This window comes from Martes martes (assembly GCF_963455335.1).
Source record: "Martes martes genome assembly, chromosome: 14".
NCBI classification, from domain to species: domain Eukaryota; kingdom Metazoa; phylum Chordata; class Mammalia; order Carnivora; family Mustelidae; genus Martes; species Martes martes.
In genome coordinates, this window is record NC_137902.1 from 87,597,546 (window position 1) to 87,611,256 (window position 13,711).

At 50.3% G+C, this 13,711-nt stretch overlaps 1 pseudogene across 1 annotated transcript in view; it reads right to left on the minus strand.

The window, feature by feature from the left end:
- Positions 1-375: 375 nt before the first annotated feature.
- Positions 376-13,711, minus strand: part of LOC308355048 (spermatogenesis-associated protein 31E1-like) — a 45,073-nt pseudogene continuing 31,737 nt past the window's right edge. Inside the window, exons 6-7 of the transcript in view lie at positions 1,102-1,274; positions 376-442 (exon numbers count right to left, since the gene is read on the minus strand). The product of the transcript in view is annotated as a spermatogenesis-associated protein 31E1-like (transcript). The remainder of the gene's footprint in view (positions 443-1,101; positions 1,275-13,711) is intronic.

Genomic DNA, 13,711 nt, shown 5'->3' on the forward strand with positions numbered 1-13,711 from the left:
ACCCGAGTGGGGCAGCCGTGCGGCACCTGTGGGGGATGGGCGGAATCTAGGCGGCAGCAGAGGGGGTGTGGGGGGGGGAGCAGACCCAGGCAGCGGTGCAGCAGCAGTAAGGCGGGTGCGGTGGCCGGACCCACGGTGCACGTCAAGGGGGCGGGGCAGCAGCAGTTCGGAGGGCGTGGTGGGCGGGCCCACAGTGCAGGTCAAGGGGGTGGGGCAGCAACAGAGGGGCGGGCGTGGTGGGCGGGGCCATCGTGCGTGTCAAGGGGGCGGGGCAGCAACAGCGTGGTTGGGCGCGGTGGGCGGACCCATCGTGCGCGTCAAGGGGGCGGGGCAGCAACAGCGGGTCGGGCGCGGTGGGCGGACCCACAGTGCACGTCAACGGGGCGGTGTGGCGAGGCTTGGCCGAGGCTGTCGGCCCAGGGCCGCGGCAGAGCGGCTGCAGCTGAGGAAAGGGGGCAGTGTGAGGGGCACAGCAGGGTGGCAGGGGTGCATGTGGGCGGTGGCAATGTGCTGGAAGCGTGGGGAGGGGGGCGGATATTCAGGGCGGTAGCAGCGCGGTAATGCAGTGTCAGGGGGGCAGGGGACCAGGCGTGCGAAGGAGTAACGCACGTGGCAGCGGGGAGGCAATGGAGCCAGGGGAGGGGGAAGCAGATGGGCGGTCGTGGAGGGGAGGGACCAGCCTGGCATCATCAGGAGGCCAGTGTCTTGGCGTGGTGGGCGGGGTAGCAGGGCTGCAAGGGTGCCAGGAGGTGTCAGGTGAAAACGCTCAGGTATGGGGGCGGGACCAGCGGGGGAGAGAGCTGGGGTCACCAGGGTCGGGGAGGGGGCAACCAGTCAGTAGTGGCCCAGGGAGGGGTAGCGGCCCGTGGGTCGGGAGCTGTGTGCCATCTGAGTGGGTCAGCAGTGTGGCACCTGGAGGGGGTGGGTGGAATATAGGCGGCAGGGCAGCGTAGGGAGGGTGGGACCAGCCCTGAGGCAGCAGCACAGAGACAGCTTGGCTGGCTTGCTGGGCCTGCTCATAGTGCATGCCAACGAGGTGAGGCAGCGAAGCCCAGCAGAGGCCGGGGGCATAGGACAGAGGCAGCGCAGCAGTAAGGGGGCCTGTGTGGGGTGCACAGCAGGGCAGCAGGGGTGCATTTTTGGGGGGCAGCAAGCTGGTAGCAGCGCGGGGGGTGGTGGATGTGCTGGGCAGCCACACGCTTGGCAGCCAGGAGGCATCGGAGTGGGGGGTTAGTAGCTAGGCGGTAGTGTCGCTTGGGGGTGGGCAGGACTAGCTGGGTATAAGCGGAATGTCAGTGTCATGGCGTGGTGCGTCAGGCAGCAAAGCAAGGGCCTGGCTTTGCTGGACTTGATGCATGTGTACAGGGCGACACCACTGTTAGCAACAGCAGCGAAGACCCAGGGCAGCAGTTGAGAGGCAATGGTGGTTTTAAGTGGGGGCGCTGTGGACGGGGGTGCAGCGTGGTGGGTGCGGCTCATGTTGTGGGGGCAGCCTGGTGGTACCAGTGCAGGGAAGGTGAAGTACTTGGGGCGGCAGCAGCGTGGCAACAGGGGTAGGGAATCGGGAAAGCTCCAGAGTGGGGGGCAGGGGTAGCGGCTAGGTGGTAGCTGCAGGGAGGGGTGGGCAGGAACAGCAGGGGGCAGCGTGGCAAGTGGGGCAGTCACGCAAGTCAATAGGGCAGGCCTGCGTAGGGCTGGGCTACAAAGCCCAGCAGCTGCAGGACCCAGGAAAGCAGCGGGACGTATAGGGCAAGAGTGGGACACAGGGTGGCAGCAGATCAGAAGCAGGGTAGCGGTAAGGGGGCAGTGATGGCGAGGGGCAGAGGATTGGTAGTGGGGGTGTGGTGTACTCGGCAGGGTAAAGGTGTGGGGAGAGCAGAGAGGGGTGGATGCAGCAATGCGGTGGGGCAGCAGGACAGTAATGAGCATGCTGTTGGGCGGGGTGGGACAGCGTGGCTGCACGGGTGCATGTGGGGTGGCCGGCAAGTGGTGGCGTGTGAAGGGGGGACGGAATCAGCTGGGAGGCAGCGGCACAGCAACTGCACAGGAAGGGCATGAAGGGTGGGGTAGGGCCTTAATGCATGTCAATGGGGTTGGACAGTGAAGGTCAGTAGTGGCGTGGGGCACAGGGCAGAAGTTTAGCTGCAGCAGCGGTGGTAAGGTGGACAGTAGGAGGGGTGTGCTGTGGACTGCAGGGTCACGAGGCAGGGGCACCCAGGTGGTGGCAGCATTGCGAGAAGGCTGGGATGAGTGGGGCGGCAGCAGCAGGTCAGCGGGGAGGGAATCTGGAGGCACCGGAGCAGGGGTAGGGGGGCCAACAGGTGGTAGCTGTTCAGGGGTGTTTGGTGGGACCAGCAGGGCAAGAGCATCAGGTTCATAGCTGTGTGGGCAGGGCAGTGGCTCTGCACAGCCGTGGCAGCAAGGGGACAGTATGCAGTGAAGAAATGGCGCGGGGGGAGGGGCAGTGAGGCAGCAGTGACTTGAGGAAGGAAGTGACTTGAGGAAGCGCAGTTGGATGGCAGCAGACGTGGAGGCAAAGCAGAGAGGCAAAGCGGGGAGGGATTGGCCCAGATGTGGTTGGGAGGGACTAGTGGCGCAGCAGGTACGTGGCAATGGTGCGGCATGGCTTGGGGGCCGGGTGGGGCAGTGGAGATGGGCGGGAGCAGCAGGGTGACCGCGGTAGCAGTGGTGGTGCTGTTGGAAACAACAGGCACCAGGGCAGTAGAAGCACTGGAGGGTGGCGCAGCAGGGTGGCAGAGTGCTGGGAGGTGCACACGGGAGCGGTAAGGGCAATGGGGGTGGCACAGCAGGGCATCAGTTGCAGCAGGCAGGGCAGCAGGGCGGCTATGGCGAGGGTTAGCCGTTGTGGGACAAAGAGGCAGTGCTGTGGAGTAGCAGGGTGGAGGGTGGCAGCGCTGGTGGCAGCGGCCTGTCGGGAATGGGGGGTGGAAGGGACCTTGGCGGGTGTGTGGGGCGCAGCAGGGTGGCAGTGGGGGGATGGCACAGTGGTGTGGCAGTGGTACGGGGTGTGGGGATGAGCCAGGTGGCAGAAGCACAGGTGGGGGGGGGCAGTGATTTGGTAGCAACGCTATCAAATGCTTTTTGTGCATCTGTTGAGATGGTCCTATGACGTCGACCCTTCGTTTTGTGAATGCGGCACATTAGTTTGATTTGTGGATGTTGAACCACTGTGGCATCCCTGAAATAAATCTTACGGGTTCGTACCTCTTCCTGTATTGTAGAATTTGGTTTGCTGATATTTGGGTGAGGATTTTTATGTTTACGTTCATCACAGATAATAGTCTGTCACTTTCTTGGGGCACCTTGGGAGGTTTCGATAAGGGCCATGCTGGCCTCATAAAATGAGGTGGGGAGCCTTCCTTCCTCTTGTTTTTCTGGCAGAGTTTGAGAAGGATTGGTATTCATTTTTTTCTGTGTATGATTCATAGAATTCACTGGTGAAACCATGGGGTCCTGGACTTTTGTTTGTTGGAAGTTTTTGATTTCTTATTTAATCTCCCTACTGGTCATTGGTCTGTTCGGATTTCTGTTTCTTCAGGATTCAGTCTTGGCAGGTTGTATGTTTCAGGGAATGTCTCCTTTTCTTTTGGATTATCCAGCTTGTTGGGGTGTAATTGTTCATAGTACTTTCTTATGAGCCTTTGCATATTTATGGTATCAGGGAACATCTCTTTCATTTCTGATGATGAGTCCTCTTTTTTGTTAGCTTGAGTCTGGCTGAGACTCTGTCAGCTTTGTTCTTTTCAAAGAACCAGCTCTTTGTTGATCTGTTTTTTTTTTAAATATCTTTCTGTTGTCTTTTTAGTCTGTATTTCATTTATTTCAGTTCTGATGTGTTCCTTTCTTCTACCAACTTTGGACTTTATTTGTTCTTTTTCTGTTTCCTTGAGGTATCAAGTTAGGTTGCTTATTTGAGATGTTTCTTGTTTCTTGAGTTAGGCCTGTATCAGTATACACTTCCTTCTTAGAACCACTTTTTTTTTTTAAAAAGTTAGGTCTAAGGGGTGCCTGTGTGGCACAGTCTGTTAGTTGTTGGCCTTTGGCTCAAGTCATGGATTTAGGGTCCTGGAATGGAGCCCTGCATCAGCTCCCTGGTCAGCACGGGGAGCCATTCTCTCCCTCTTCTACTGCCTGCTGCTCCTTCTACTCTGCTCAGTCTGTCTGCCTCTGTCTCTCTCTCTCCCGCTCTGTGTCAAATAAATAAATGACATCTTTAAAAAAATAAAGTGAGCTCTATGCCCAGCGTGAGGTTGAAACTCCAAACCATAAGATCAGGCGTCACAGAGCTCCACCGACTGATCGACTCGACTAATCGACTAATCGGGTGCCCCATTTTAGAACCTGTTTTACTGCATTCAGTAAATTTTGTTTCATTGTATGATTTTTTCATTTGCCTCAGAGTATTTCTGTGTTCCTATTTTGGTTTGCCCATGAACCCAGTTGGTTGTTCAGTAGCATGTTGTTTAGTCTCTGTGTTTATGAATTTCCAGTTTTCTTCTTGTAATTGATTTCTAGTTCTATATCACTGTGGTTGGAAAAGATGGTTGATTTGATTTCAGTCATCATTTGGGAAAATTCTAGGCTTCTGGAGTTTATTGACTCGTCTTGTGGCCTCATATATGACCTATGGTGGAGAATGTTCTAGGTGTACTTGAGAGGAAAGTATTCCATGTGCTGCTTTTGGATGGAGGGTTCTGTGTGTATCTGTCAAGTCCATCTAAGTAACGGGTTGTCTGAGGCCGATGTTTCCGTTGTGATCTTCTGTCTGGATGGTGTATCATTGAGATAAGTGTGTGGTATTAAAGTTCCCTATGGTATTTGTGCTGATTGCTTCTCTTAGGTTTGTTCATATATGCTCTACATATTTAGTTGCTCCACCGTTGGGTGGGTAAGTATTTATAAATGTTGCATCGTCTTACTGCATTGATTCCATTATCAATTTGTAGTGCCCTTCATTGGCTCTTGTTACAGTGTTTGGATTTTTTCTTTTTCTCCTCCATTGGACTGAAAATCAGAAGATCATCTCTTAGCTCTGCAGCCATGAACAAAGCACACCCCTGCTCTAAGTCTGGTTTTCTTTTTTTTCCTCTGTAAATAAACACAATAAATTCTTCTCCCAGGACCATATCCTGATTCCAATAAGACAATGTGTATAAAAGTGCTTTGTAAACGAGGAGATACTGCCCAGTTATGAAAACGATTATGCAACCACCAAATGTTCAGGATAAGATTTTTTAAGACATATTTATTGTAGAGACAGAAAGAGAGTGCATGCACAAGCATATGCTAGAGAGGGGAGGGTCAGAGGGAGAGAGGGAATCCTCCAGCAGCGTCCCCGCTGAGTGTGGACCCTGGTGCGGGGCTCTCTCCCAGGAGCTTGGGATCTTGATTTGAGACAAAATCAAGAGTCAGCTGCTTAACTGACTGTGCCACCCAGGTACCCCAAGAATCAGATTTTTTAAAGCATTTTTTGAGGGCTTACTCTCATAGGTACTATTCTAAGTGACCTCTATTTCATTCAATTCTAAAAACTATTCTTAAATTAAAAATAGAAGCTGTTCTAAAAGCAAATATTCATAATATCCTCAGAGGTGGGCAAACAGGCGGAAAAGGGGTTAAGTAGGGGCACTGGGGTGGTTCAGTCGTTGAAGCTTCTGCCTTCGGCTCAGGACATAATCCCAGGTTCCTGGGATCGAACCCTAGGTCAGGCTCCCTGCTCATTGCGGAGTCGTCTTCTCCCTCTCCCTCTGTCCCTCCCCCTGCTTGTGTCCCCCCCTTCTCTGTCTCTCAAATAAAAAATTAAAAAGGTAAGTTACTTGCTCAGTGACATGATAAATATTAGAACTAGATAGAGTCCTGAGTGTGTCACCCTGAAGAATGTGTTTTTTCATTTTTACATTTACCAAAAAATACCTAGCTCTCAAAATACTATAGATTCAATTAGTTTCCTCTTTCTCCATACATTGAGTATCGGAAGATGCTACAATTCCAGGACCCTGGCTGGCTGGGTCGGTGGAGTGTCTGACTCTTAATCTCCGGGTTACGAGTTTAAGCCATGTTGGTGGTACAGATTACTTAATTGAAAAAAAAAAAAAAAGATGCGATAGTTGGGCTTGTTTTCTTTTTTCCTTTTGACCCCTTCACCCATTTCTCCCACCTCCAACCCCAAACTTCTGCCATCCCCCATCTGTTCTGTCTGTAAGCTCATATTTTTGTTTTTGTTTTGTTGAAGGTTCTACATGTGATTTCTAGTATTTGTCTTTCTGTCTGGCCCGTTTTACTTAGCATAATGCCTTCATGGACCACCGTGTTGTAAATCGAAAGATTTCATCCTTTATTATGGCTGAGTAGGATTCCACTGTGTTTATCGACCACAATTTCCTTATTCATTCATCCACTGATGGCATTTAGGTCGTTTCTTTATTTTCACTGTTGTAAATAATCCTGCAGTGTGCTCAGGGCTGAATATACCTTTGTGAGTTAGTGTTTTCATTTCCTTCAGATAAATACTCAGAAGGGGAATTGCTGGCTCCTTTGGGTGTTCCATTTCTCATTTTTTTGAGGAACTTTTGTATTGTTTTCCATAGTGGCCGCACCCATTTGTACTTCTAGTAATGGTGCGCTAGAGTTTTCCTCTACTCTACATCTTCACCAAAACTTGCTATTTCTTGTGTGTTTTTGATAATGGCCCTTCTGACAGGTGTGAAGTGGTGCCTCATTCTGGTTTGATTTGAATTTCCCTGATGATTAGTGACGTTGAGCATCTTTTCATGTACGTGTAGACCATCTGTATGTCTTCTTTAGGAAAATGTCTATTTGGATCTGCTCCTGTTACATTAAATTACTTGTGGAGTTTTTGTTGGTTTTGGTGCTTTTGTGTGTTTTGTTTTGTTTTTGTTTTGCTGTTGAGTTGCATGAATTCTTTATATTTTGAATATTAACCCCTTACTGGATGTATAATTTACAAATGTTTTACCTTAGGTTACCATTTTATTTTGTTGATGGCTTCCTTTGTTTGGACATTTTATAGTTTGATGTTGGCACATATTTTGCTTCTTTGATTGTTTTTACTTTGGTATAAGCTTAAAAGCACCACTACCAAGACCTATGTCAAGGACTTTTCCAAACCCTGCGTTTTCTGCCATAAGTTTTATAGTTCCAGGACTTGAATATATTCAAGTATTTGACCCATTTTGAGTTAGTTTTTGTGTATGGTGTAAGAGAATGGTGCAGTTCTGTTCTTCTGCATGTGGCTCTCCGGTGTTCCCAGCACCATTGATGAAAGAGACTATTTTCTCCCCCTCGTTTATTCTTGGCTCCTTTGTCATAAGGTCCCGGACCATAGATGTATGTGTTTACTTCTGGGCTCTCTCCTGTCTTCTGGTGATGTGTGTGTCTGTTTTTATGGCAATGCTAGATTGTTTTGATTACTCAAGCTTTGTCATTAGTCTGAAATGAACAAGCGCAATGCCTTTAGTGTGGTTCTTCTTTCTCTAGATTGCTCTGGTATTGTGTCTTTTGTGACATCATACAAATTTTTAGATCCTTTGTTCTCTTTCTGTGAAAAGTGTCCTTAGAATTTTGATAGGAATTGCAATGTAGATGGTTTAGGGAAGTATAGACATTTTACCACTATAGATTCTTCTCACCCATGAATATGCCATATCTTTCGGTTTATGTGTGTTGCCTTCGGTTTCTTTCCTTACTCTCTTGTAGTTTTCATTATACAAGATTTTACCTCTTGTTGAAGTTTATTCCTGGGTATTTTTTTAAAGGTTTTGTTTATTTATTTGACAGAGAGAAAGATCACAAGTAGGCAGAGAGGCAGGCGGGGGGGGGGGGGAAGCAGGCTCCCTGCTGAGCAGAGAGCCTGATGTGGGGCTCGATCCCAGGAGCCTGAGATCATGACCTGAGCCGAAAGCAGAGGCTTAACCCACTGAGCCACCCAGGCGCCCCTATTTTATTCTTTTTGATGCAATTTCAGGTGGGATGATCTTCCTAATTTATTTTCTGATGATTCGTTCTTAGCGTATAGAAGCACAGCAGGTTTTGGGGTAGTGATATTGTATCCAGTCCCTTTACTGAATTTAGTCATAGTTTGAACAATTTTTCATTGGCTTCTTTGAGGTTTTCCTTATATTCTGTATCATCTGCAAACAGTGACCACTTTACTTCTTTCTTTCCAGTTTTGGTGCTTTGTGATTATCTTCTTGCATAATTGTTCTGCCTTGGATTTTCAATATTGTGTTCAGTAAAAGTGGCAAGGAAAGATCGGCAGTGTTCCTAACGTCGGCGATCTTAGAGGAAATAGTAACAGCTAAAACTTTTCGGTATGGGATGTGACATAATCTGTGCGGTTGTCACATACGGCCTTTTTAAAAAAAGATTTTATTTATTTATTTGAAAGAGAGAGAGATCACAAGTAGGCAGAGAGGCTGAGAGAGGGGGAAGCAGGCTCCCTGCTGAGCAGAGAGCTTGATGCCGGGCTTGATCCCAGGACCCTGGGATCATGACCTGAGCCAAAGGCAGAGGCTTTAACCCACTGAGCCACCCAGGTGGACCATATATGGCCTTTTTGGTGTTGAGGTATGTTCCCGGTCTATGTACTCTGTTGAGAGTTTTGATTGCAAAGGATATTAAAGTTTGTCAAATGCTTCCCTGCATCTCAAGATGATCACATCATTTTTATTCTTTATTTTGTTAATGTGCTGTATCACTTTGATCGATGTGCACCTGTAAACCATCATTGCATTCCTGCAAGATCCCACTTGATCGTAGTATATGATCCTCTCAGCATATTGGTGAACTTGGGTTTCTGGTATTTTGTTGAACATTTGTGCATCTATGGTCATCAGGGATATTGGACTGTAAGATTCTTTTCTTGGGGTGTCCTCGTTTATTTTTGTATCAGGGTAATATTGGCCTCAGCAAGTGCGTTTAGAAGCTTTCTCTCCTGTTTTTTGGAAAAGTGGGCAAAGGACTGGTATGAATCCTTCCCTGAATGGTAGAATTTACCATGAAAGGCATCTGGTTCTGGAACTTGGATTTTTGGGAGGTTTTAAATTGCTGATATGATGAGTACTGGTGTTTTATGTAAGTATTGAATCACTAAAGATGAAACTGTTTCCATATCTGGGTGGTGGGATGGATGAAGGGGAACGAGAGTCATGGGGGCCCAGCACTCAGAGGCTCCATCCGCCACTGTGGCTGTGCCATTCCTCTCAGATGCTGGCAGAGGACGAAGGACGTGGTGGAAACACGGCAGAGTGGTGGTGTCGGGAATGTGGGGTCCGAGTGGGGTGATGAGACTGATGCGTGGCCCTCCTGTCCCACCCACAGGGTATCAGATGGCCTACTGCCTGGCCAACAGCAACTCCAGCACATTAACCACAGTGGAGATGGGTGCCATGGTGAGGCGATTCACGGCCACCGAGCTGGCCCCAGAGTCAGCATACATCTTTAGGCTGATGATCAAGATGAGGCAGGGCTGGGGGAGCCCCTAGAGGCCACCATCATCACCACTGAGAAGCGAGGTAAGGTCAGAGGCCCAGGTCCACTGTCCTGGTGACATGGGGAGGATAGCTGGGCCCAGTTGGGAGCCATAGACTTGCTGGGTCCACGGCTTCCTGGGGCAGGGCTTGCAGGGTAGTGTGTCTACACAGCCTGATATTTACCAGACAGGCAGGAATGTCTCTGGAGAGGAGGTTGTGTAACTGGGATCAGGGTGGCTCTGAGTCTCTGTGTTGGAGGGACGCTCCCTGAAGCCAGGTGCTTTTTCTCTGATGTTCAAGACCACATGACCAGCTGAGCCAGGTGTTCCAAAACACGTTTCCTACCAAGCAATCCTAGGGAGATGTGTCTTCATGGATGCCGCTTCTGTTCCAAGCACTGGTGTGAAGTGCTTATTGTTCATTGTCTTGGTTTATCCTCACCAAATGCTGGGGGACAGAGTGCTGTGAGGCCCAGTTCTACAAAAGACATGGGGCACAGACAAATTCTGTCATTTGCCAGGGACACAGCTGTTGAGGCAGTGATGTGGACACCCTTCACAGACACTGGGTTCCCTGTTCCCACAGCAATCTGCTGTGGGTTCCCATCTCAGTGAGCCCCTGATATGCCGTCCAGCCTCATCCTGGGATCTGCCTCAGGGGGTTCCCTTCCCAGGGCCACCTCAACTACTATAGGCCCTTTTTATGCCACCTGACCTTGGAGGGACCACAGGGGTTCCAGCTTAGGTCTGAGTCAGGGCAGAGCAGGGGCAATCTGGAATGCAGAGAAGCCACTGAACCCCCACTCTGAGGCTGCCAGGAGCCTGTGTGGCTTTCAGGGCCGCGTGGTGCCTGTCAGATTCTGTGCTACAACCAGCCCACATGCATAGTTCCCTTCGAGTTCTGGCTTCAGAATGTGTGGCTCAGGGACTGCATCCCAGTTCTCTCCACATCCAGGGAGCAGGCTGTGCTTTGGCCCTGCTGAGGTCACAGGGTAGCACACGGTTAGTAGCTTGACTCGGCCTATCCCAGGAGTGGTGTTGAGGGGAACATAGGGCTCATTTACCTCCTGTGCTCTTGAACGGAGAGCCCCATCCATGCCCCAGAGCTATCTCCCTGGACTTTGGAGGAAAATCAAAACAACAAAATGAAAGGATCCAGGATACATTTGGGCTCATTTCCCTGCAGAGGTGCTCTTGGTCTGTGGCTCATCAATGTCAGAGCAGGGCTTTTACTGGAGCACAGGTAGGCTGACAACCAGGCCTACTGCAGAGTATCTGGAAATGTTGCCGCCCTGGGAGAAACCCATTTGCTCACTACTCAAGTGTGATTTGTGCTGTTGTGCTGACTCCTCCTCTGACCCACCTGCGTACCATGAGAGGCTGAGTGAAATACAGTGCCTGGAGTGTAGATTGTGTTGGCTTCTCTATACATCTGTCCCTAGGGGTTATTCGGCTGGTGGGGTGGGGGCTAAGGGGCAGGTTATTTGGGGCCGATGTGCTTTGCTTCTGAGGAGCCCCCTGAGGTTGAGCAGGAAGGCGGGGGCTGCAGTCCGAACTGGCACCTGGGCCCACGTTGGTCACCACGGTGGTTGGGTTGAGGGGAGCGCAGGGCAGGCCAGCTGGAATCTACGGCTCCTCAACTGCCTGTTGACAGCCTGCAACCCAGGGCTCGGGGCACCGGAGCAGAGCCAGAGTCGCAGGGCCCAGCAGATGCTCATAGGGAAGGACTGGAGCCAGGGAGGGAGGCAGGCAGGCTCAGGCAGCCGCATCAGCCAGCCAGGTCGCCGGGGGGCTGAAGCCCGGCTCTGCTCTGTGCTGCACTGGAGGGTTGGCATGTCTCAGGGCAAAAAGCACACAGCGGGAAGTCTGCCATCACCACAACCCTGAAGTAGACGGTGTGGTGTGGCGCGCACTCAGGCACCTGGGTGCGGTGGGGGTGTCTCCTCATCCAGTCTCCTTTTGAATGCCTAGGTCAGCACCTGGGCGTTGGACGGAGGGCAGCTAGCTAGGGGGCGGGAGTTCTTTCTGAGGAGGCTGGCAGGTGGAATGCTGCCCCGTGGCTGGGGTGGGCAGTGGGGGTAGAGACCAAAATAGTCTGCTAAGCGCTAAGGCTTAGGATCTGTGCAAGGGGATTCTTGGAAGCGCCACAGAAGAAGAGCCCCATCTGCACGTCTCTGCAGCTCTGTTCCCCCTGCACAAACCTTGGATGGGTGCCAGGAGGGAGAAAGGGTGGGAAGGAGTATATTTGCTCCTTCCTCCCCTATGTGGGTTAGCTTCTTCCAAAGAGATCCATCGAGGACATGGAACACAGAGGCCGAGCGGCCTGGTGGACACCAGGAGAGGGTGTGCTGTGCAACCGGGGTAGGGTAGGAAGGGCTAGACCTGCCTGACCATGGTGGATGCAAAGGGGGCACTGAACAGGTTTGTGGGCCTGGGGCAAGGCGGTGAGCTGCAGGGCTTCACCATCATCCAGGAAGCCTCCATAAACGCCGCTGCAAATCCTTTACAACCCCTCTGGTTTTTGCCTTGGGAGAAAATTCTAGAAGCAGAACCCTTAGCTCAGAAGACATGAGCGTGTTTGGCTTGGAGATATGGAAACTCATGGACACGCCATGCCCTGGCGACCAGGATGCAGGTCTTGTGGCCTCTCTGCTTCCATGGTGATGTCTTGCCTTCTGTGTTTGGTGAAAATACATCTCATTAAGCGTGTGTCCGCAGGTCCTTCCTCCCTACTTTGCCATTAAATGCCTGTGACTGTACCCGGTGATGTATCTTGTGGGGTCTTAGTGTCTGATTGTGAAAATTCTCAAACTCACCTGGGTACGGATTTGCAGAACTCATGGAAAAGCTGCATTCAAGCCAAACAAGAATTAATAAGCGGGGACTGAGTGAGCTGAGGATCGTGAGTCTACCTTTGTGACTCTTGTTTGAAACCTTGCTGGTTCTTTAATGTTTCTTCTTCCAGATCGAGGGAAACGGTATCTGAAAATATCCGTGATCTACAGAAATGTGATGAAACATTTCTGTGTGAACAAATGGGAGCATTTAACTTCTCTCCCTCCCTGAACCCTCCATCATTCAGGAACTCTCAGGGAGAATTCTTTCTTCCAAGGTACTTAGGATTATTGGCGTAAGTTCAGCACAAGCGCCTTTTTCTTGTAACAGGACACCGCTGGAAACGTTGGTTATTTTACCAAGAGATTGAGTGAAATGTCCAATTTGAGAGTAACGTGTATAGACTCGGATAACGACCAGACAATTTTCAGGAATTAAGGGTGACTTTGTGGAGCCCCTTGGCAATAGCGGCTTCCCACCTCGATGACGCAGTGCCGAGGAGCCTTGCCAGATGAGTAGGGAATGTTACTTGTTGGAAGGTATGGGAACCTCAGGATATTTGGGGGACCTTGAGAAGAGGAATCCACCCAAATCGACAGGTATCGCAGTCAAGTCTGATGGGAGTATTGCGCTTGGCTTTGGCCTGGACGCACTACTGAAAGTTCACTCTAGAGATTCCTCATGAAAAGTTTCAGCACAGCAGGGTTTCAAAATCTGTATGGAATGGTCCGTCACTATGCCTGCCAGGCTTAGTTAGAATAGATGCTAAGAAACCAAGTGTGCTTGTGGCTGCCTTCTTGCATCTAAGAAACCATCCCAAATCCATTGAACTGAAATCCATCACCCATGTGGACTGGCATCCGCTGCCACCACCGCCAGGTGTTTCTGTGCCTCCAATGGGTCCCGTGAAGCTCTGAATCTATTTAGTTCACAATCAGGTCTGGGGACCTCACTTTGGAGGCTGGCAGTGTTTTCTGATTGGGAAAATCCTATCATAACTATACCCCAAATCGTCCCAGAATCCTCTAGAAGCTGGTTGTTGGAGGGCTTGCCCTTTGGGTCAGTAGCATAATCTCTGGTCAGGAGTGAAACAACTTCAATCTCCAAGGTATAGGTTATATTCATATTGGGTGGTGATTAGTTGTTGCTTTTTTTATTTCTTCTTTTGAGTTCCAGGGTCCATGAGAGGCATGTCTTAGAAAGGAAAGACCGGAGGCTCCTTTCAGCCAAATAGAGTTGTGAAAAAAGAAAGGAAGCAAGACTAACAGAGTCACTCACGTAGAGTAGAAAAGACATTGAGGAGGTAGAGTAGATGCATATCTCCTATGGGAGTTGTGTGTCATTGAAGTGACGGAGTAGGTGAAT